Below are 23,712 nucleotides of genomic sequence, written 5' to 3'. Positions count from 1 at the left end.
AATTTGGTGCCGCTTGGTCAATTGGCACAAAATTCACCTGAATTGTCGTTATTAAAATTTTTACCATTAACCTACCATCACAGCCATTTCTTGGCCGCCACCTTGGATTTCACATCTTTTTTTGTCATAGCCTTTTCAAGGGCCGCACTCCTTTTTTACAGCTTGGCTGTTTTTGATTAGATTTCACTTCTTTTTGTATTTGTATATCCCAAAGCAGGCCTATGGCCAGCTTTGGGGCTTTTTAACCTATATATTTTTCTTTACCACAGGAAAAAGAATAAGATAAAGCAGATTTTATAAATACTTTAACTCATTCTGATTTTATCAGTAAATGTACAAATTATATATATAATGCATATAATTATTATGAACTCTTGCATATATTTATTACATGTCAATTAATCCCCACAGGATAATTTGCAGCTGATCTCTCTACTGGGTGACTTGAAATGTAGCTGAACTCTCTACAGGGTGATCTGCTTGTATGTAGATGAACTCTTTACAGGATTCTCTTTACAGAGTGACTTGACTCTAGCTGAACTCTCTGCAGGGTGATTTGTTTGCAGCTGAACTCTCTACGTGGTGGTTGCTTTGTAGCTGAACTCTCTACAAGGTAACTTCTTCTAGCTGATATTTTTACAGGGCATATTTGTTTGCAGCTGAACTCTCTACATGGGAGTTTCATTGTAGCTGAACTCTCTACAATGTGACTTCTTCTAGCTGAACTCTCTACAGGGTGACTTGTTTCTAGCTGAACTCTCTACAAGTGATTTGTTTGCAGCTGAACTCTCTAAATGGTGGTTTCTTTGTAGCTGAACTCTCTACAAGGTAACTTCTTCTAGCTGATCTTTCTACAGGGTGATTTGTTTGTAGCTGGATTCTCTACAGGGTGATTTTTTTCAGCTGAACTCTCTACAAGGTGACTTCTTCTAGCTGAACTCTCTACAGAGTGATTGATTTTTTTGCAGCTGAACTCTCTACATGGTGGTTGCTTTGTAGCTGAACTCTCTAAAAGGTGACTTCTTCTAGCTGAACTCTCTACAGGGTGATCTTTTCATAGCTGAACTCTCTACAGGATGATTTGTTTGCAGCTGAACTCTCTACATGATGATTTATTTGTAGCTGAACTTTCTACAGGGTGATTTGTTTGTAGCTGAACTCCCTACAAGGTAACTTCTTCTAGCTAATCTTTCTACAGGCGATTTGTTTGTAGCTGAGTTCTCTACAGGGTGTTTGTTTGCAGCTGAACTCTCTACAAGGTAGTTTCTTTGTAGCTGAACTCTCTACAATGTGACTTCTTCTAGCTGAACTCTCTACAGGGTGACTTGTTTCTAGCTGATCTCTCTACACAGGGGCGGATCTAGGATTTATAAAAGGGGGGGGCTAACTCAAGGTACTAATCTCTTGGGTAGAGGTGTGTGAAGCACACTTCCCAGCATGCGAAGCATGCTGGAACTAGGGGGGTCTGGGGGCATGCTCCCCCAGGACAATTTTGAAAAATAGATGCTAAAATACTGCAATTTGGAGACATTTCCACATAAAATTCATACCTGTAGATATTTTATATACTGCCTTTAGATTATATAGGTCTCTCTGAAGCATTTTGCTAATGGAAAAGTTTGGGTAGGTACAGACAACCAAGTACATGATGCACTCTTCTCACAATTGCACAACACTGAATAGGTGCATGTTATGTTGAAAGTGGAAAATTTTGAAATTTGAACAATACAAGATTGAATCTGAGAGCATTTTCAATGGAAATTGTGTACCTGAATTAGGTATTTCCATACATATTAACTACACAAGCAGAATGAAGCCCTTTAAACAGGCCAATGCACTTCATTGTATGTATAGGTGCAGGCAGATTTGGAAAAATTCCATAACAGAACCAACTACATGTTTCTAGTGAATGTTCTATTAGAGTAGTTAGCTGACTGCTCTATTAGAGTATCTCGATCTTGTACACCTCCAATGCTGATCCGGGTCCTTGTTGCATAAACTTTAGCAAAAATCCACTGATAATACCTTGGAAAGATGTTTATAAGGTGGTTTATGAGTGTTTGTATTATTAGTGATCATATAATTATGCTAAGACAAAATTTCATTACAATACTCAGCATATTGATCAAGTAAAGCCTAAATATGAAGGGGGGGGGTCTTCAGCCCCCAAAGCCCCCCCCCCCCCCCCCCTGGATCCACCCTGCTACAGGGTGACTTGTTTCTAGCTGAACTCTCTACAGGCAATTTGTTTGCAGCTGAACTCTATAAATGGTGGTTTCTTTGTAGCTGAACTCTCTACAAGGTAACTTCTTCTAGCTGATCTTTCTACAGGGTGATTTGTTTGTAGCTGAATTCTCTACAAGGTGATTTATTTGCAACTGAACTCTCTACAAAGTGACTTCTTCTAGCTGAACTCTCTACAGAGTGATTGATTTTTTGCAGCTGAACTCTCTATAATTATGGTGGTTTCTTTGTAACTGAACTCTCTACAGGGTGATTTGTTTGTAGCTGAACTCTCTACAGGGTGATCTGTTCGTAGCTGAACTCCCTACAAGGTAACTTCTTCTAGCTGATCTTTCTACAGGGTATATTTGTTTGTAGCTGAGTTCTCTACAGGGTGATTTTTTTTGCAGCTGAACTCTCTACATGGTAGTTTCTTTGTAGCTGAACTCTCTACAATGTGACTTCTTCTAGCTGATCTCTCTACAAGATGACTTGTTTCTAACTGAACTCTCTACAGTGTGGTCTGTTCATAGCAGAACTTTCTACTGGGTGATTTGTTTGCAGCTGAACTCTTTGCATGATTGTTTCTTTGTAACTGAACTCTCTACAAGGTAACTTCTTCTAGCTGATCTCTCTACAGGGGAAATTTGTTTGAGCTGAACTCTCTACGTGATGGTTTCTTTGTAGCTGAACTCTCTATTAGGTACCTTCTTCTGGCTGATCTTTCTACAGGGTGACTTGTTTGTAGCTGAATTCCCTACAGAATAACTTGCAATGTAATATCTAATCAAAAACAGCCAAGCTGTAAAAAAAGGTGCGGCCCCCAAAAAGGCCATGGTGAAAAAAGATGTGAAATCCAAGGTGGCGGCCAAGAAATGGCTGTGATGGTAGGTTAATGGTTACATTTTAATAACGACATTTCAGGTGAATTTTGTGCCGCTTGGTCTTGGCACCAAATTCACCTGAATTGTTGTTATTAAAATGTAACCATTAACCTACCATCACAGCCATTTCTTGGCCGCCACCTTGGATTTCACATCTTTTTTCACCATGGCCTTTTTGGGGGCCGCACCTTTTTTTACAGCTTGGCTGTTTTTGATTAGATATCACTTCTTTTTGTATTTGTATACTGCAAAGCCGGCCTATGGCTGGCTTTGGGGCTTTTTTAACCCATGTGTTTTTTTCTTTACTACAGGAAGAAGAAAGAACTTAAAGAAGAATTTTAGTACTTCAATTATTTTAGATTTTATTAGTAATTATACAAATTATATACATATATTTATTACATGCCCATTATTCCCCACAGGATATTTTTTTGCAGCTGATCTCTCTACTGGGTGACTTGAAATGTAGCTGAACTATATACAGGATGGTTTCTTTGTAGCTGAACTCTCTACAAGGTAACCTCTTCTAGCTGGTCTCTCTACAGGGTATTTTGTTTCTAGCTGAACTCTCTACAGGTGATTTGTTTGCAGCTAAACTCTCTACATGGTGGTGTCTTTGTAGCCGAACTCTCTACATGATGGTTTCTTTGTAGCTGAACTCTCTATAAGGTGACTTCGTCTAGCTGAACTCTCTACAGGGTGATTGTTTTGTAGCTGAACTCTCTGCAGGGTGATTTGTTTGCAGCTGAACTCTCTACATGATGGTTTCTTTGTAGCTGAACTCTCTACAAGGTGACTTCGTCCAGCTGATCTCTCTACGGGGTGATTTGTTTCTAGCTGAACTCTCTACAGGTGATTTGTTTGCAGCTAAACTCTCTACATGGTGGTTTCTTTGTAGCTGAACTCTCTACATGATGGTTTCTTTGTAGCTGAACTCTCTACAAAGTGACTTCTTCTAGCTGAACTCTCTACAGGTGATTTGTTTGCAGCTAAACTCTCTACATGGTGGTTTCTTTGTAGCTGAACTCTCTACATGATGGTTTCTTTGTAGCTGAACTCTCTACAAAGTGACTTCTTCTAGCTGAACTCTCTACAGGTGATTTGTTTGCAGCTAAACTCTCTACATGGTGGTTTCTTTGTAGCTGAACTCCCTACATGATGGTTTCTTTGTAGCTGAACTCTCTACAAGGTAACTTCTTCTCTACAGGGTGATTTGTTGTAGTTGAATTCTCTACAAGGTGGTTTGTATGAGACTGAACTCTCTACATGGCGGTTTCTTTGTAGCTGAACTCTCTACAAAGTGATTTGTTTGCAGCTGAACTCTCTACATGATGGTTTCTTTGTAGCTGAACTCTCTACAAAGTGACTTCTTCTAGCTGAACTCTCTACAGGTGATTTGTTTGCAGCTAAACTCTCTACATGGTGGTTTCTTTGTAGCTGAACTCCCTACATGATGGTTTCTTTGTAGCTGAACTCTCTACAAGGTAACTTCTTCTCTACAGGGTGATTTGTTGTAGTTGAATTCTCTACAAGGTGGTTTGTATGAGGCTGAACTCTCTACATGGCGGTTTCTTTGTAGCTGAACTCTCTACAAAGTGATTTGTTTGCAGCTGAACTCTCTACATGATGGTTTCTTTGTAACTGAACACTATACAAGGTGACTTCTTCTAGCTGATCTTTCTACAGGGTGAATTGTTGTAGCTGAGCCATCTACAAGGTAACTTCTTCTAGCTGATCTCTATACAGGGTAATTTGTTTGTAGTTGAATTCTGTACAGGTGGTTTCTTTGTAGCTGAACTCTGTACATGATGGTTTCTTTGTAGCTGAACTCTTTACAAGGTGACTTCTTCTAGCTGAACTCTCTACGGGGTAATTTCTTTGTAGCTGAACTCTCTATATGATGGTTTCTTTGTAACTGAACTCTCTACAAGGTAACTTCTTCTAGCTGATCTTTCTACTGGGTGATTTGTTTGCAGCTGAACTCTCTACATGGTGGTTTCTTTGTTGCTGAACTCTCTACAAGGTGAATTCTTCTACCTGATCTCTCTACAGGGTGATTTGTTTGTAACTGAACTCTGTACAAGTGCGTTTTTGTGGGTGATCTCACTGCAGGTTGATTTGTTTGTAGCTGAACTCACTAAAGGGTGATTTTGCTTGTAGCTGAACTCCTTGCATTGTATCTAGTTTCTAGCTGATCTCTCTACAGGATGATTTGTTTGTAGCTGATCTCTCTACAAGTTGATTTGTGTCTAGCTGATCTCTCTGCAGGTTGATTAATTTGCAGCCGATCTCTCTACAAGGTAATTTGTTTGTAGCTGAACTGTCTGTAAAGTGATTTATTTGTAGCTGATCTCTCTGCAGGTTGATTTGTTTTAGCTGAACTCTCTACAGGGTGATTTACGTGTAGCTGAACTCCTTACATTGTGTCTAGTTTCTAGCTGGTCTTTCTACAGGGTGATTTGTTTGTAGCTGATCTCTCTACAAGTTGATTTGTGTGTAGCTGATCTTTCTACTGGTTGATTTGTTTGTAGCCGATCTCTCTACAGGGTAATTTGTTTGTAGCTGAACTCCTTACATTGTGTCTAGTTTCTAGCTGATGTCTCTACAGGGTGATTTGTTTGTAGCTGAACTCTCTATAAGGTGATTTGTTTGCAGCTGAACTCTCTACATGGTGGTTTCTTTGTTGCTGAACTCTCTACAGGGTGTTTTGCTTGTAGCTACTCTCTACAGGGTGATTTGTTTCTAGCTTATCTCTCTACAGGTTGATTTGTGTGTAACTGATCTCTCTACAAGCTGATTTGTTTGTAGCTGAATTCTCTGCAAAGTGTTTTGTTTGTAGCTGACCTCTCTTCAGGGTGATTTGTTTCTAGCTGATCTCTCTACAGGGTGATTTTTTTGTAGCTGACCTCTCTTCAGGGTGATTTGTTTCTAGCTGATATCTCTACAGGGTGATTTTTTGTAGCTGACCTCTCTTCAGGGTGATTTGTTTCTAGCTGATCGCTCTACAGGTTGGTTTGTTTGTAGCTGAACTCTCTACACGGTGATTTGCTTGTAGCTGAACTCCTTACATTGTGTCTAGTTTCTAGCTGATCTCTCTACAGGGTGATTTGTTTGTAGCTGATCTCGCTACAAGTTGAATTGTGTGTAGCTGATCTCTCTGCAGGTTAATTTGTTTGTAGCCGATCTCTCTACAAGGCAATTTATTTGTAGCTGAACTGTCTAAAAGGTGATTTGTTTGTAGCTGATCTCTCTGCAGGTTGATTTGTTTTAGCTGAACTCTCTACAGGGTGATTTATTTGTAGCTGAACTCCTTACATTGTGTGTAGTTTCTAGCTGATCTCTCTACAGGGTGATTTGTTTGTAGTTGATCTCTCTACAAGTTGATTTGTGTGTAGCTGATCTCTCTGCAGGTTGATTTGTTTGTAGCTGATCTCTCTATAGGGTAATTTGTTTGTAGCTGAACTCTCTATAAGGTGATTTGTTTGTAGTTGATCTCTCTGCAGGTTGATTTGTTTTAGCTGAACTCTCTACAGGCTGATTTGTTTGTAGCCGATCTCTCTACAGGGTAATTTGTTTGTAGCTGAACTCTCTACATGGTGGTTTCTTTGTTGCTGAACTCTCTACAGGGTGTTTTGCTTGTAGCTGATCTCTCTACAGGGCAATTTGTTTGTAGCTGATCTCTCTACAGGGTGATTTTTTTGTAGCTGACCTCTCTTCAGGGTGATTTGTTTCTAGCTGATTGCTCTACAGGTTGATTTGTTTGTAGATGAACTCTCTACAGCGTAATTTACTTGTAGCTGAACTCCTTACTTTGTGTCTAGTTTGTAGCTGATCTCTCTACAGGGTGATTTGTTTGTAGCTGAACTCCTTACATTGTGTGTAGTTTGTATCTGATCTCTCTACAGGGTGATTTGTTTGTAGCTGATCTCTCTACAAGTTGATTTGTGTGTAGCTGATCTCTCTGCAGGTTGATTTGTTTGTAGCCGATCTCTCTACAGGGTAATTTGTTTGTAGCTGAACTCTCTATAAGGTGATTTGTTTGTAGCTGATCTCTCTGCAGGTTGATTTGTTTTAGCTGAACTCTCTACAGGGTGATTGCTTGTAGCTGAACTCCTTACATTGTGTCTAGTTTCTAGCTGATGCCTCTACAGGGTGATTTTTTGTAGCTGAACTCTCTACAGGGTGATTTGTTTCTAGCTTATCTCTCTACAGGTAGATTTGTGTTGATTTGTTCATTGCTGATCACTCTAAAGGGTACTTTGTTTGTAGCTGAACTCTCTCCACAGTGACTTGTGTGTAGCTGAATTCTGTGTAGCTGAATTCTCTAGAGAGTGACTTAATTGTAGCTGAATTCTCTACAGGGTGCATGACTTGTTTATAGCTGAACTTTCTTCAGTGTGACTTGTAATGTTCTGAATCTCTATAGTGATATATTTGCTTAACTCTCCACATGGTGACTGTCTTCTTGCTGAACTGTCTATAAGATTAACTGTTTGCAGCTGAACTCCCTACAGAATAACTTGTGATGTTATAATGGAGTAAATAAATTAGCCGAATGCTCTATTAGGGTGACTGTTCTATTAGAGTATCTCGATCTCGCATTTGCTACACGGAGTTGGCTTTCGAATCATAACTCAGTGGTTTGTAATCCGATTCTTCTGTACTACTGCAAGGACTTTCTATGAAGATTATTCCAGCTATACACCGATTTTCAGCTCATTGCTCTAAGCGGTTTGCCTAGTAGGCGTGAAAACTAATACTTTTTTATTCATAAAAATTGATCGCGTAATTGTGACACAGGTTGGGTTTTGTGTCATATCTCCGTGGTCTTTATCTCGATTCCTTTCAAACCACCAAAAGACACTCCTACGATGGTTACTCCATCTACATAGCAATTTTCAACTCATTCCATGAAGCGGTTTACCCTGTAGGCGTGACAACAAATCGATCTTGTTTTACGCGAATAATCGGTCATAACTCCTGAACCATTCATCGGATTTGTACCAAATTTGATGCTAGGATTCGCCTTTGGACTCCCTTTCTCTGTGCCAAATTTCAAGGCGATCGGAGTACGCGTTTGCTTGTTATAGCAATTTTTGCAAGTGTGCGAAAAGACGAAGAAGAAGAAAAAAAAACGAAGAAAAATAAACGAAACTTTGGCAGCTCGTATCTCGGAAATGGCTGGAGCGATTCCCTTCAAATTTGGAATGTAGACTCCCTTGGCTGGCGGGCAACTGTGTAGCAAATTTGGTTCCAATCAGATAAGTGATCACCGAGATACAAAGGTGTGAAAATGACGTTTTCGTTCTTCCTGTCAATATACTCACGGTGTGGCGCGCAGGCTTCTTGGGCCGCACGACACACTACCGTGTGTCTTGATAATTGAGTAAATTATAAATGCAGCTGAATACTTTATTAGGGTGACTGTTCTATTAGAGTATCTCGATCTCGCATTTGTTACACGTAGTTGTCTTTCGAATCATAACTCAGTGGTTTGTTATCCGATTCTTCTGTACTACTGCAAGGACTTTCTATGATGATTATTCCAGCTACATACTGATTTTCAGCTCGTTGCTCTAAGCGGTTTGCCTGGTAGACACGAAAACTATTAGTTTTTTTATTCATAAAAATCGATCGCGTAATTTTGACACAGGTCAGGTTTTGTGTCATATTTCCATGGTCTTTATCCCGATTCCTTTCAAACCACAAAAAGGCACTCCTACAATGGTTGCTCCATCTACATATCAATTTTCAACTGATTCCTCAAAGGAGTTTACCCTGTAGGCGTGACAGACCTTCGACCTTATTTTATGCAAATAATCGGTCAGAACTCCGTGAATGTTCATCGGATTCCTACCAACGTTGGTACACAGATCCGCCTTGATGAGCCCTTTAAGTGTGCCAAATTTCAGCCCGATCCGAGCTTGCATTCGTGTTTTATGGCGGATTTTGTGAAGTGTGCGAAATGAAGAAGTAGAAGAAGAAAAAAACGAAGAAATTAAAACGAAATTTTGTTCGCTCGTATCTCAGAAATGGCTGGAGCGATTTTCTTCAAATTTGGTGTGTAGACTCCCCTAGCTGGCCGGCACGTCTGTAGCAAATTTGGTTCCAATCGGATAAGGGATCACAGAGCAACATAGGTGTGAAAATTGCATTTTCTTTCTTCCTGTTAATATACTCACGGGTGGCACGCCGGCTTCTTGGGCCGCACGACACACTATCGTGTGTCTTGATGTAGATGGAGTAACCATTGTAGGAGTGCCTTTTTGTGGTTTGAAAGGAATCGAGATGAAGACCATGGAGATATGACACAAAACCCAACCTGTTTCACAATTTTGCAATTGATTTTTATGAATTGTAAAAAAAATTAGTTTTCACACCTACCATACAAACCGCTTAGAACAATGAGCAGAAAATTGGTATATAACTGGACTAATCATCATAAAAAGCCTTTGCAATAGTACAGAAGAATCAGATTACAAACCACTGAGTTATGATTTGAAAGGCAACTATGTGTAGCAAATGTGAGATCGAGATACTCTAATAGGACAGTCACCCGAATAGAGCATTCAGCTACGTTTATAACTTACTCCATTATAGAATTATATTACATTGCAAGTTATTCTTTAGGGAATTCAGCTACAAACAGTTAATCTGATAGACAATTCAGCTACAGGCAAGTCACCCTGTAGAGAGTTCACCTATGTAGAAACAAGTCACCCTGTAGAGAGATCAGCTAGAAGAAGTCACCTTGTAGAGAGTTCAGCTACAAAGAAACCATCATGTAGAGAGTTCAGCTGCAAAAAAATCACCCTGTAGAGAGATCAACTAGAAACACGTAACCCTGTAGAGAGATCAGCTAGAAAAAGTTACCTTGTAGAGAGTTCAGCTACAAAGAAACCACCATGTAGAGAGTTCAGCTGCGAACAAATCACCCTGTAGAGAGTTCAGCTATGAAAAGATCACTCTGTAGAGAGTTCAGCTAGAAACAAGTCATCCTGTAGAGAGATCAGCTAGAAGGATCACCTTGTAGAGAGTTCAGCTACAAACAAATCACCCTGCAGATAGTTCAGCTAGAAACAAGGGATCAGCTAGAAGAAGTTACCTTTGGAGAGTTCAGCTACAAAGGAACCACCCTTTAGAGAGTTGTGCTGCAAACCCGTAGGGATTTCAGCTACAAATAAATCACCCTGTCGAGAGTTCAGCTACGAACAGATCATCCCGGAGAATTCAGCTAAAAACAATTCACCCATAAAGAGATCAGCTGGAAACAAGTCACCCTGCAGAGAGATCAGCTAGAAGAAGTTACCTTGTAGAGAGTTCAGCTACAAAGAAACCACCGTGTAGATAGCTCAGCTGCAAACGAATCACCCTGTAGAGAGTTCAGCTAGAAACAAGTCACCCTGACTTGAAATGTAGCCGAACTCTTTACAGGATGGTTTCTTTGTAGCTGAACTCTCTACAAGGTAACTTCATCTAGCTGATCTTTCTACAGTAGAGAGATATGTAGGAAATAATTTGTATGTAATAAATATATGTAATTTGTATAATATTGCTGATAAAATCAAAAACAGTTGAAGTATTAAAAATCTACTTTAAATCTTAATTATGATTATGATTAAATCTTTTTCATCTTCCTGTGGTAAAGAAAAAAAAATAGGTTAAAAAAGCCCTCTATAGCCGGCTTTGGGTTGTACAAATACAAAAAGAAGTGATATCCAATCCAAACCAGCCGAGTTGTAAAAAAAAGAGTGTGGCCCCGAATAAAGCTATGGTGAAAAAGGTGTGCAATCTAAGGTGGCAGCCAAGAAATGGCTGTGATGGTAAGTTAATGGTAAAAATTTTAATAACAACAATTCAAGTGAATTTTGTGCCAACACCAAGCGGCACAAAATGCACCTGAATTGTTGTTATTAAAATTTTTACCATTAACCTATCATCACAGCCATTTCTTGGTCGCCACCTTGGATTTCACTTCTTTTTTCACCATAGCATATTTGGGGGCCACACTCTATTTTTACAACTTGACTGTTTTGGATTAGATGACTATTTACAGGTACAGGTATCCAGGTGGCGTTGACTGGTTGACCTTATCTGGTTAAACCAGTGATGTGAAGGCATGTCTCACTTATCAACAGTTGCTGAAAGTCAGCCCTATTCAGTTTCTCTTCATGGTTTTCTGTCTAAATGGAAATACTATTTTTGCACCGCTCCTCAACTACTTTCTCAACTTGAGTCTATAATCTGCCATCAGTTTCTTAACCAAGTCATTCCCCAATCCTCCCAATGATCTAGAAGTTGAGCTGTTTGCACTTCCAGTGCATCTTGGGGGTCTTGAAGTTTGTGATCCAACTCAAATGTTTGATGAGAAGTATAATTTCTCAAAAGAACTTTTGCACACTATGGTTGCCCTTACCTTATACCAGCAATTCATTGAGGTAATCAATCATCAAAATGAGCTGTTAAGCATATTACCTCTGCTGAAAATCAGTTTTTTCTACAGATCTGTTGTGTCTTTTTTGTCCTTCTCACTTCTGTTGGGAGTGCTGTCAGGAAAAAAGGGCCTCTTACTGTCTCTTACACCTTCCTTTAGAGCTGTATGGCTGTTCGTTTCACAAGGGTGAATTTTTTTTGATGTCCTGTACCTTCATTGCAACCTTATCTTCCTTTTCACTGTGTATGTGGTAAAGATTATTTTGTGTCTCATGCCTTTAGCTGCATAGATGGTGCTTTCCCCATCTTGCACTGTAATGATATAAGGAAACTGACTGCCAAGTTGTTATCTGAGGTGTGTCATGATGTGCAAGTTGAACCTCACCTACAATTCCTTTTAGGGGAGGTCTTGCTTTATGATAGACACATAACTGAAAGTATAACATGATGACCACACCCTTCAAACTAAGATATTCTACTCCAAATCAACTGAAATGTTTGTAAAATTCATGATCACGAGCTGTAACTCTTTGTAGCCTTGATCTTTATCATTGTACTAGAGTTTGACCTTCCTCTGTTAGCAAACCTGCACCTAAAATATTGGTACGTAGTTTGGTTGTGCATAGGGATTGTGTTGTTATCTCTCCCAATGAGGGTAAGCTTATGTCTCAATCTGGTGAGCCTTTTATCTGCTCAGTGTGTTTCAACTCACCAGCCCTTCCCTCTTACACCCATGCTCATAATCAAAATTGTTTTTGTGGAGTTCATCATGGAAGGGAAATGAATTTTGTGCTTGTGTAACATCTCTATGTGACAAAATTGTTCATTGGAGACAGAACGTGTTTATGATACCATTTTGCAGAGCAGCAAAGGAGTTTGTATGGCACTGTCAAAGTTTTTTAAATAAATATGGTTCAGTCTATATATGCCATGGAATGTATCACATTGAAATGTGCAATGGTCATACCTGCTCTACTATTGCAGCAACCACAATCAAACTCTAAGTCTTGTTACCATATCAAACATCTATAGCATTGTTTACAGCTTTGGCACAATGGAGACATATTTTACTCTTTTATATGAGGGAAGCATATTCAACAGCAATTGCAAAGTAATAGTTCCTCCACTTCCTGTGATATCCTGATGTTTCAGGGGAAGGTCAAAGCGGCTTTACACTTTCTCTCAAACCATTTCATGTGGGTTATTCCTTCCACTTTAAGTAAGGTTGGATGTTTCAAATGAACTTATTAAAATGCACTTTTCATCATGTACAAATATTCTAATGTAAACGATATTCCTTTGGAGAGTTGTCACCATGTTATAAAATCAAATCTCTTGATGATTTTGGTATTAGAAAAGCTGTTCTCTGCACCAAGGCTGCTGCTGGACCATGGTCACCAATGTTTATATAAGTCTGCTTCATATGATCTCTGTTGTTCCCTTAGCTTGACAGACTTCCACATGATCCTTTTGTCTTTTAACCATTGTTAAACAACTGCATAATTGCATTTGATAAGAACTCCAGAGTTCACCCAATTGAAATTGGAGATACGTCTAGGCATAGCCATTCTAAAACATGATATCATGAATTCTACAGGGTAACTTGTTTGTAGCTGAACAGGGTGACTTGTTTGTATCTGAACTCTCTACTGGGTGACTTGTTTGTGGCTGAACTCTCTACATGGTGTACATGTAGCTGATCTCTGTACAAGGTGACTTGTCTGTAACTGAAATTATTACAGGGTGACTTTTTGTGGCTAAACTCTCTACAGAGTGACTTGCTTGTATACGGGGTGACTTATTTGCAGCTGATCTCTCTACAGGGTGACTTGTTTGTAGCTGAAATTATTACAGGGTGACTCTCTTGGTTGAACTCTCTACAGGGTGACTTGTTTGAAGCCAAACTCTCTGCAGGTTGACTTGTTTTGTAGCTGAACTCTTTACAGGGTGATTTGTTTGTGGCTAACTTCTCTACAGGTGACTTGTTTGTAGATGAACTCTCTACATGGTGGCTTGTAATGTATCTTTCTGCAAGATGACTTGGTTGTAGCTGTACCTTCTACAGGAACCTCGTTTGCAGATGAACTACTTACAGGGTGACAACAGTGTATGTACCTGAACCCTCAACAGGCTGACTTGTTAGTTGTTTGTAGGTAAACTCTGTAGAGAGTTCAACTGTGCCAATACTTTTGTGATTGCCTCTCATATGTGTTTTTTCGTTGTTGTATGAATTTTTTATATTGTGTAGTTTTCATTGGTAGGGAAGAACAACTCTGACAACTACTGTGAGGATAAATAAAAAATCATATCAATCAACTCTCCACAGGCTGACTTGTTTCTAGCCAAACTCTATACTGGTCGCTTTATTGTAGCTGAACTCTCTATAGGCTGACTACCTATGGAATGTTCTAATAGGGTGACTGCCCTGTTAGAGTATCTGCATTTGTTACATGTGTAGTGTTGGTTTTCACAGTGTTTTTATTGTGAATTCTTTTTTAAACCACTGAAAGGTTATTCTGTGATGATTAATCCACCTATGCACCAATTTTCAATTCATTCCTAAAAGCGGTTTGCCTAGTAGACGTGGTATCTAAATGATTTTTATTAACAAAACTTGATTAAGTGACTGTTACACACTGTTGATTTTTGAATGTATTCGGGAAGTTGAAAGAGCATGCTTTTAACGACTGATGTTTGTGGCTGGCTACTAGTGGCATGGCTCTGGCTGTTACTAATGTGTCTAGCACACTTGCCTTCATGTTGACTGATAAGTGGAGTGTAAATGTCTGTTCTGGCTGCAATGTAGGTAATGTTTTTCGTTAATAAGATTTGCTGTGATGTGTCTGAGGAGTTATCAACTAATCATCCTATACCATCTAATGTTGATCTACTTCAAGGGTCATCTTGATTCTGGCTGCCTTGGTGTTTCCATCTGTCCAGCACTTTGACAACCAGTGCTGAGGGTGGTGGCAAGAGCAGTCTGTTCTGCCCAGTTTTTACATTATATCTTTGTGGTTCTCACCTACATTGTTGACATAACAATTTTTGTTGTTAGGAGACATATAAACTAGGAGGGACTAATGGTAATGGCATAATGATAAAAAAGGAAATTTTAATAAACTAGCTGTGATTAGATAGTTTATAGATAAAAGTAGAAGACAATTTGTAGTTTTTTAGTCCTGATTGTTTGAGGATAAGCACATTAGCTGCTATCAGCATGAAAAAAGCAAGACAGACTAAATTTCAAGACAAGGCAAACTCATTATGCACCTACCAATGTGTTACACTACCACCCCCTTGGATGTAAGTGGGGCTTTACAAGGTGAATTGACATGAAACTGCTGTTTCACTATGGGGCATTTGACAATCATTCATTAAGCACCCAAGTATTTTTTCTACACTATGTCAAACCCCCCACTTGCAACTGGAGCCAATGGGGATTTGACACAATAGGTTTGTCCTACCATGGGGCATTTAACATTCGGTTGTGCCCACTATAGCCCTAAGGAGGGGGGGGTTAGTAGGGCAATACATTGATATGTGCATTATATATAATATGGTGCATCTACTGGGGTAAGTAGATTAAGTCTTACCTTGCGGGCCTAAGCATGTTCCTCTCCTGTTTTGAAAAATGATCTTTATTGCCTGCCCCTAACTGGAGTTTGCCTGACACCTTCAACATTACAAAAAGCTATCTAAAATGGCTAATTTAGCTTTGACCATTGGCAAACTACAACACTCAACAATTATATCACAGTATACATAACTTTATATATCTGCCCAGTTACTATATAGTAGGGTCCATGGTTGTCTCAGATCTGCACATCAAGACACACGGTAGTGTGTCGTGCGGCCCAAGAAGCCGGCACGCAACACTCGTGAGTATATTGACAGGAAGAAAGAAAATGCAATTTTTGCACCTCCGTAGCTCTGTGCTGCCTTGACGAAACAAGAAGATTTTTGCTGTGGACACTTCTGCCAACTTCAGTACTCCACATTCCAAATTTGAACGAAATCGCTTCAAGCGTTCCCGAGATATGCGACTTCAAAAAGTGGCTTAGTTTCTTCGTTTTTTTTCTTCTTCTTCCTCTTCTTCTTCTTATTTTTCTTCCTCTTGTCACACACTTACAAAAACTGCTATAAAATGTGAACACCATATCCGATTTCCTTGACATTTGGCACACAAAAGGAGGGTATAAAGGCGCATCGCGGTACCAACTTTGGCTACATTACGATAAACAGACAAAGAGTTATGAGCAATTATTCACGAAAAATAACACCAATATGTTGTCACGCCTACAGGGTAAACCGCATATGGGAAGAAGCTGAAAATCAGTGGGTGAATAGGTTAACTATTGATCCTCAAACCTTTTGTGGTTTGAAAGAAATCAAGCTAAAAACTAGGAAGATACAACGAAAAAACCAACAGTGTGTAACAATTATGCAATTGAGATTAGCTAATAAATGAACGACTGCTTGTCACGCCTACCAGATAAACCGCTTGGGGTAATGCTTTGAAAATCGTTGTACAGATGGAGTAATCATCTTAGAAAGGCTCATCAATGGTGTAGAAGAATCAGACTTAAAGCCACGGAGTTATAACACGAAATCCAACTTGGTGCAGCAAGTGCAAGATCGAGATATTCTAATAGAGCAGTCATCCTAATAGAGCAGTCACCTTGAAGACATTTCAAGAGATCAGCTAGAAACAAGTAACCTGTATAGAGATCAGCTACAAACAAGTCACCCTGTAGGGAGATTACTACAAACAATTCACCCTGTAGAGAGATCAGCTAGAAGAAGTTTCCTTGTAGAGAGTTCAGCTTCAAACAAATCACCCTGTAGAAAGATCAGCTAGAAGAAGTCACCTTGTAGAGAATTCAGTTACAAAGAAACCACCATGTAGAGAGCTCAGCTACAAACTAGTGACCTTGTAGAGACATCAGCTAGAAGAAGTTACCTTGTAGAGAGTTCAGCTACAAAGAAACCATTCTGTAAAGAGCTCAGCTACCTGTACAGAATTCAGCTACCAACAAATCACCCTGTAGAAAGATCAGCTAGAAGAAGTTACCTTGTAGAGAGTTCAGTTACAAAGAAACCACCATGTAGAGAATTCAGCTACAAACTAGTGACCCTGTAAAGACATCAGCTAGAAGAAGTTACCTTGTAGAGAGTTCAGCTACAAAGAAACCATTCTGTAAAGAGCTCAGCTGCAAACAAATCACCTATACAGAATTCAGCTACAAACAAATCACCCTGTAGAGAGATCAGCTAGAAGAAGTTACCTTGTAGAGTGTTCAGCTATAAAGAAAACCATCATTTAGAGAGTTCAGCTTCAAACAAATCACCTGTAGAGAGTTCAGCTACAAACAAATCACCCTGTAGAGAGATCAGCTAGAAGAAGTCACCTTGTAGAAAGTTCAGTTACAAAGAAACCACCTTTTAGAGAGTGCAGCTACAAACTAATGACCTTGTAGAGACATCAGCTAGAAAAGTTACCTTGTAGAGAGTTCAGCTACAAAGAAACCATTCTGTAAAGAGCTCAGCTGCAAACAAATCACCTATACAGAATTCAGCTACAAACAAATCACCCTGTAGAGAGATCAGCTAGAAGAAGTTACCTTGTAGAGTGTTCAGCTATAAAGAAAACCATCATTTAGAGAGTTCAGCTTCAAACAAATCACCTGTAGAGAGTTCAGCTACAAACAAATCACCCTGTAGAGAGATCAGCTAGAAGAAGTCACCTTGTAGAAAGTTCAGTTACAAAGAAACCACCTTTTAGAGAGTGCAGCTACAAACTAATGACCTTGTAGAGACATCAGCTAGAAAAGTTACCTTGTAGAGAGTTCAGCTACAAAGAAACCATTCTGTAAAGAGCTCAGCTGCAAACAAATCACCTGTAGAGAATTCAGCTACAAACAAATCACCCTGTAGAGAGATCAGTTAGAAGAAATTACCTTGTATATAGTTCAGCTACAAACAAATCACCCTGTAGAAAGATCAGATAGAAGAAGTTACCTTGTAGAGAGTTCAGCTACAAAGAAACCACCATGTAGAGAGTTCAGCTGCAAAGAAATCACCCTGTAGAAAATCAGCCACAAACAAATCACCCTGTAGAAAGATCAGGTAGAAGAAGTTACCTTGTAGAGAGTTCAGCTACAAAGAAACCATTCTGTAAAGAGCTCAGCTGCAAACAAATCACCTGTACAGAATTCAGCTACAAACAAATCACCCTGTAGAGAGATCAGCTAGAAGAAGTTACCTTGTAGATCGTTCAGCTACAAACAATTCATCCTGTAGAGATACTAGAGCATCTAGAAGAAGTCACTTTGTAGAGTGTTCGGTTACAAAGAAACCACCATGAAGACTTCTGTAATCAATATAATTATGTATTATAATAATTTGTACATTTACTGATAAAATATTTAAAGTACATCTACTTCATCTTTTCTTCTTCCTGTGGTAAAGAAAAAAAGATAGGTTAAAAAAGTCCCAACTATGGCCGGCTTTGGAGTATACAAATACAAAAAGAAATGAAATCTAATCCAAAACAGCCAAGCTGTAAAAAAAGTGTGCGGCCCTCAAAAAGGCTATGGTGAAAAAAGATGTGAAATCCAAGGTGGCGGCCAAGAAATGGCTGTGATGGTAGGTTAATGGTAAAAATTTTAATAATGACAATTCAGGTGAATTTTGTGCCGCTTGGCTTGGATTTCATATCTTTTTTCACCATAGCCTTTTTGAGGGCCGCACACTTTTTTTACAGCTTGGCTGCTTTGGATTAGATATTATCATCACATCAATCGATTGATGCATAGTAATTATGGTATACTGTATGTACGCATTGAGCTGAGCCCTCAAAAATATTAACTTATTAGTTTTGTAGTATTGACTTACTTGTCAATCATTCAAATGCCTGACACATTATTTATAGCCAAAGATTTCACCATACATTAGAGGAAGCCATAAAAGTATATAGCCTTTCTTGAACTGTTGATGGAAGCATTTGTCTGCTCTTGACAACTTCGTTGTCATCACCAGCAATCTGGTTGGTTGAAATGTTGAGAAAAAATCTTCTTTCAATTTTAGCTGTTTTCTCACTAGGGTTCAGCTCAACTTGTTCGCGGTCTGACCCACACAGCTGCTAGAACAAGCCAGCTGCAAGGATCTGGCCTACGAAAGCATAGATATATAATCCCAGGAAGTTACTATGGCGTGGGGGATTCCTGTCTAAAATTACGACGGTAGTTATATATCCGTTTACAATGACTTATACACGAACTTACTCGGCAATTCGCTGGGAGAATAGTGTGATGCATTCAGTGCCTTCATGTCCATTCCAAGGCGTACATTCAGCAACAACTTGCAGCCGATACACTTCCACTTGTTATGCACAAAGCCTAGTTATATCACCAACCCACCGCTTCAGGAAAAACCATTAAGATGGTAGCCTCGACTTTGTCACCATCCCCGGTTCTTATTTTCACGTGAAACATCACGCAAAATATCACGTGAGTCCTTGAGGGAAATTTGAACGGTTTGAAGTTTTCTCTTAGCAAGTCACTTTTAGTAGCGCTTCTAAACACTGAACTTGAAGCTTTTGCTACTGATTTAGCTAGCTAATCTGATACTGAAGCTGTTATTATGCATGCATCCATGCAGTGTCTCCTATGTAATACAGTGGCAGAACTAGAAATTTCCAGAGGGGTTTCAGATTCCACTCAACTTCAGCCTAGCTGTAAGTCGAAGACCAAAAAAAAAAAGGTTACAACCTACTGTTGGACGTCATAATTGTCATTTAAAAGGCAACGGTGTGAAGTTTCACCAGTAGAAAGTCCTTCTGTAACACACTGTGTATAACTTGTAGCGATTTTATCACCCACACAACGACTCGTCAATAAATTTGGGGCGTGCGCTATTTTCAGGGGGGTTTCAGCTGAAACCATTGCGACCTCCCTGTATCCGCCACTGTAATATAATAGCCAATCTTTAGTAACTGTATGTTCTCCATTCAACAAAAAGTAGTGATATTCTGTGCCAATAACAGCCCAGCTGTAAAAAACGGCGAGGCCAAGAATGCACAAGTACATGTTCATGGTGTAACTACAACCAAAAGACATGATATCAAAATCTGGCCAAGAAAGCATTTACAGTATAGGCACTTTTGTGCATTCATTTTCTATATGCTTCACATTATTACATCCAGCTAGCTGTACATGTGTGCTTGCAATATAAATATTATTACTGAGACGATAAAAGATGATTACACTGCATTGCTACCAAAATTAATTTAACTAAAAATTTGCAATTGGTTTCTACTTGGCCATCTTTTTGCACTGTATAATAAAATAAAAAGATGGCCAAGTAGAAACCAATTGTAAATTTTTAGTTAAATTAATTTTGGTAGCAATGCAGTGTAATCATCTTTTATCGTCTCAGTAGTATTGTTTATATTGCAAGCACACATGTACAGCTAGCTGGATGTGATAATGTGAAGCATATAGAAAATGAATGCACAAAAGTGCCTATACTGTAAATGCTTTCTTGGCCAGATTTTGATATCATGTCTTTTGGTTGTAGTTACACCATGAACATGTACTTGTGCATTCTTGGCCTCGCCGTTTTTTACAGCTGGGCTGTTTTTGGCATAGCATTACATTTATTCTGTAGGGAGTTCAGGTGCAAACAGTTAATCTTATAGACAGTTCAGCAAGAAGCAAGTCACCCTATAGAGAGTTCAGCTACAAATGTATTGCTGTAGTGATTCAGAACATCACAAGTCACACTGAAGAGAGTTCAGGTATAAACAAGTCATGCACCCTGTAGAGAGTTCAGCTACAAACAATTCACTCTGTAGAAATTCTGCTACAAACAAGTCTTCATGCAGAGAGTTTAACAACCAAAATCCACCATGTAAAGACTTCAGCTTTACTAACAAGTTACTCTGTAGAGAGATCAGCTAGAAACAAGAGAGAGCTCAGCTAGAAAACATCACCTTGTAGAGAGTTCAGCTACAAACAAATCACACTGTAGAGAGATCAGCTAGAAGAAGTTACCTTGTAGATCGTTCAGCTACAAACAAGTTACCCTATAGAGAGATCTACTAGAAACAAATCATCTTGTAGAGAGTTCAGCTACAAACAAATCACCCTGTAGAGAGTTCAGCTATGAAAAGATCACTGTGTAGATAAGATAGCTCAGCTATAAGGAATCGCCTTGTAGAGAGTTCAGCTACAAACAAACCACCATGTAGAGAGTTCAGCTGCAAACAAACCACCCTGTAGAGAATTCAGCTACAAATAAATCACCCTGTAGAATGATCAGCTAGAAGAAGTTACCTTGTAGAGAATTCAGCTACAAAGAAACCATCATGTAGAGAGTTCAGCTACAAACAAGTCACCCTGTAGAAAGATCAGCTAGAAGAAGTTACCTTGTAGAGAATTCAGCTACAAAGAAACCATCAAGTTGAAAATTCAGCTACAAACAAGTCACCCTGTAGAGAGATCAGCTAGATGAAGTCACCTTGTAGAGTGTTCAGCCACAAAGAAACCATCATGTAGAGAGTTCAGCTAGAAACAAGTCACTCTGAAGAGAGTTCAGCTACAAACAATGGGAGTTTCAGCTACAGTTCAGTTATGTATAAGAAGTCACCTTGTTACCTAATGTAACTTCTTGGTTTTAAGTATTTAATGTGTTGTAGCTCACCAATGGTTGAAGCTGTGCATACTAAATTTTCACATGTTTTACACCAATTCCTTACCTTCCAGAGCATCTACTGTGCAAGTAGCCAACAACTAGGTTTCCTGCTATTTTAGATAGTTTTAAAACCGTGGTTGACTGTATCAGGTGAGCTCCAAAAGGAAGGGGGACGGGGGCCCAACAGGAGGGCAAGAGGCTGTTCAAAAAATTGAAAAGGAAGGCATAGGGATGAATTAGGCCACGTTATGGGCCATTTAGGTCTCAAAATTGGCTAAAATGGAAAGAAATTCACAGCAATGATACTTATTCAACACCACAAAACTGTACAACCACATGCAGCTATCCCCAAGCTGACCACAGCCTCATCAAGGCCCCAAACCGCATGTACGGATCACCACTGGGCTTGAGAAAAGCAGCTGATTTTGATTGTGAGATTAATAATTTATTCGAGTAGCTTTGTGTTCTGGGTGAAAAATCGAATCTGTTGACATGGGTGATAAGACTTGTTTTCCCAGACTGGGTCACATTTCTTAGAGTATGTAAAACGAAACATGAAACATGCTAAGAATTAATGCATAGTTTAAAATCTTCCTTCAGTTACAGTAGATACCAATATTTTCCTTTAAATCACCCACATGTGTGCTAAATTTCAAGGCAATTGGTTAATGCAGTTGTGTTTTATGGCAGCTTTTATAAGTGTGCACCAAAAGAACAATAAGAAGGAAAAAAGAAATTTAGGTGATTTTTGAAGTCATATTTCAGGAATGCCTGGAACAATCATGTTCAACTTTGGAATGCAGACTACTGAAGGCACTTTCACGGTAAATGTCATTTTGTTTAACATAGGCAGCTCAGGGCTACACATGCATGAAAATTGCATTTTTTTGTTATTAATACACACTGGTGTGGTCAGTGCTGGGGGTAACGAGTTACTTATGCAATAAGTTATATAATAATTTTGTGGTAATAAGTAGATATGCTATAAAAACTAGTAATAGAAATCAACATACTTTACTTACAAATGTAACGAATCACCTAAGTAATGAAGTGTATGTATAACATTAAGTAATTTTATTACTACAAGTAATAAAGTTACTAATCCGGTTACTAATCCACTGAGTAACGCCTATCACCACAACAAAGTAACAAAGCAGCTTATTGACCAGTTTCTTTCTCTTGAATACAATTATAACCAAGATTTACACATAGTCCAATAACACAATTATATCATGTGATAAGGTGGTAGTTGCACATGTGACAGCTTAAGGCTGTGGATACAAAGTAATATAATGTGTAATTATAGATAGTCATGGACTCATGGTTTGAATCTTTCTCGTGGCATAATTTCTTCTAATTATATGTAACTTTTGTGCACACTTTTTAATCAGACACATCTCCTGCAACTGGTTAAATGCTGGGTTTGGGATATGTGTGATTTGATTTGATTTATTGTTTATCCTCGCAGTAGTCGGCAGAGCTATTCTTCCCTATTGGAGCACGCATACAACAGAGTACAAAAACAAAAACACAAGCAGCCATACAAATTACAAAACAATACAAGCACAAGAAACTAACTATAATCACAATAAATTAAATTTGAGTGTTGAGATAAAAGTGAATACAAAGGAATTGTAATTACAATCAATTGGAATAGATTTTATAAGAGAATTCCACCATGTTGTAGCAGAGGAACAGAAGTATTTTTTGGTGGTTGATAAATGGTAATTAAGTGGGTTGGTAAAACAGTCTTTACACCGTGTGTTGTAACTATGTTGTGCTCCGAACACAATAGGAGGATCAAGGAGCAAACAAGGCTGTTTATCATGATGGTAGTGACGATACATGGCACAGGCTGACTTAAACACAATCAGGTGTGAGATCAGTAGCCAGTTTTATGTGTCAGGTTACTGAAATCGTTTTGAGGAAATTATGTGTTTGAACGTACGTCTGTGTGGTGTAGGCAAAAGGTTTTGCAATCACTGGTGGCATTAACATCATTGCAGCCATTTCTTGACTACAACCTCACCCTTGAAGGTTGCACGCTGCACACGCACACAAAATCAAATGACTAGATTTTAAGATAGCGGTTACCTGATAATTTCTGGTTTAAAGGATACAGTGTTTTTGAAACTCAGTTTTGGAGAACTATATATACTAAAGCAAAAACACCACATTGTTGACCAGCTGTTCCTCTATCTACATGCTGATTTGTAGACCACCAGATTTTAAACAGCTACCAATTGTAAGAGTATGCGAAAATACTTTTGGCGTCAGTTTATTACAAAGATTGTTATACATTAAAGCCAGTAATTTGTGGAATATATTCTTTAGCAACATAAGCAGGGAACAATGAACACAACTTGAGCTGACACCTGGCTGAAACATTTACAAGATTTTGGCCACTATGAAGGACCTAAACTAAAACCCACTGTAATCTTAATAGGCAGTACAAAATCTTTTTCTCAACATGCAACCC

At 38.9% G+C, this 23,712-nt stretch overlaps 2 protein-coding genes across 23 annotated transcripts in view; one reads left to right on the top strand and one right to left on the bottom strand.

Moving 5' to 3' along the window:
* Positions 1–23,712, bottom strand: part of LOC136255908 (exosome RNA helicase MTR4-like) — a 247,932-nt gene that overhangs the window by 88,056 nt on the left and 136,164 nt on the right. The window lies entirely within an intron of this gene.
* LOC136255906 (uncharacterized) overlaps positions 1–23,712 on the top strand; it is a 189,933-nt gene that overhangs the window by 59,451 nt on the left and 106,770 nt on the right. The window lies entirely within an intron of this gene.

The sequence above is a fragment of the Dysidea avara genome, chromosome 5, assembly GCF_963678975.1.
Source record: "Dysidea avara chromosome 5, odDysAvar1.4, whole genome shotgun sequence".
NCBI lineage: Eukaryota > Metazoa > Porifera > Demospongiae > Dictyoceratida > Dysideidae > Dysidea > Dysidea avara.
Note: the sequence above shows the minus strand (reverse complement) of the source record. Positions and strands in the feature narration are given on the sequence as shown.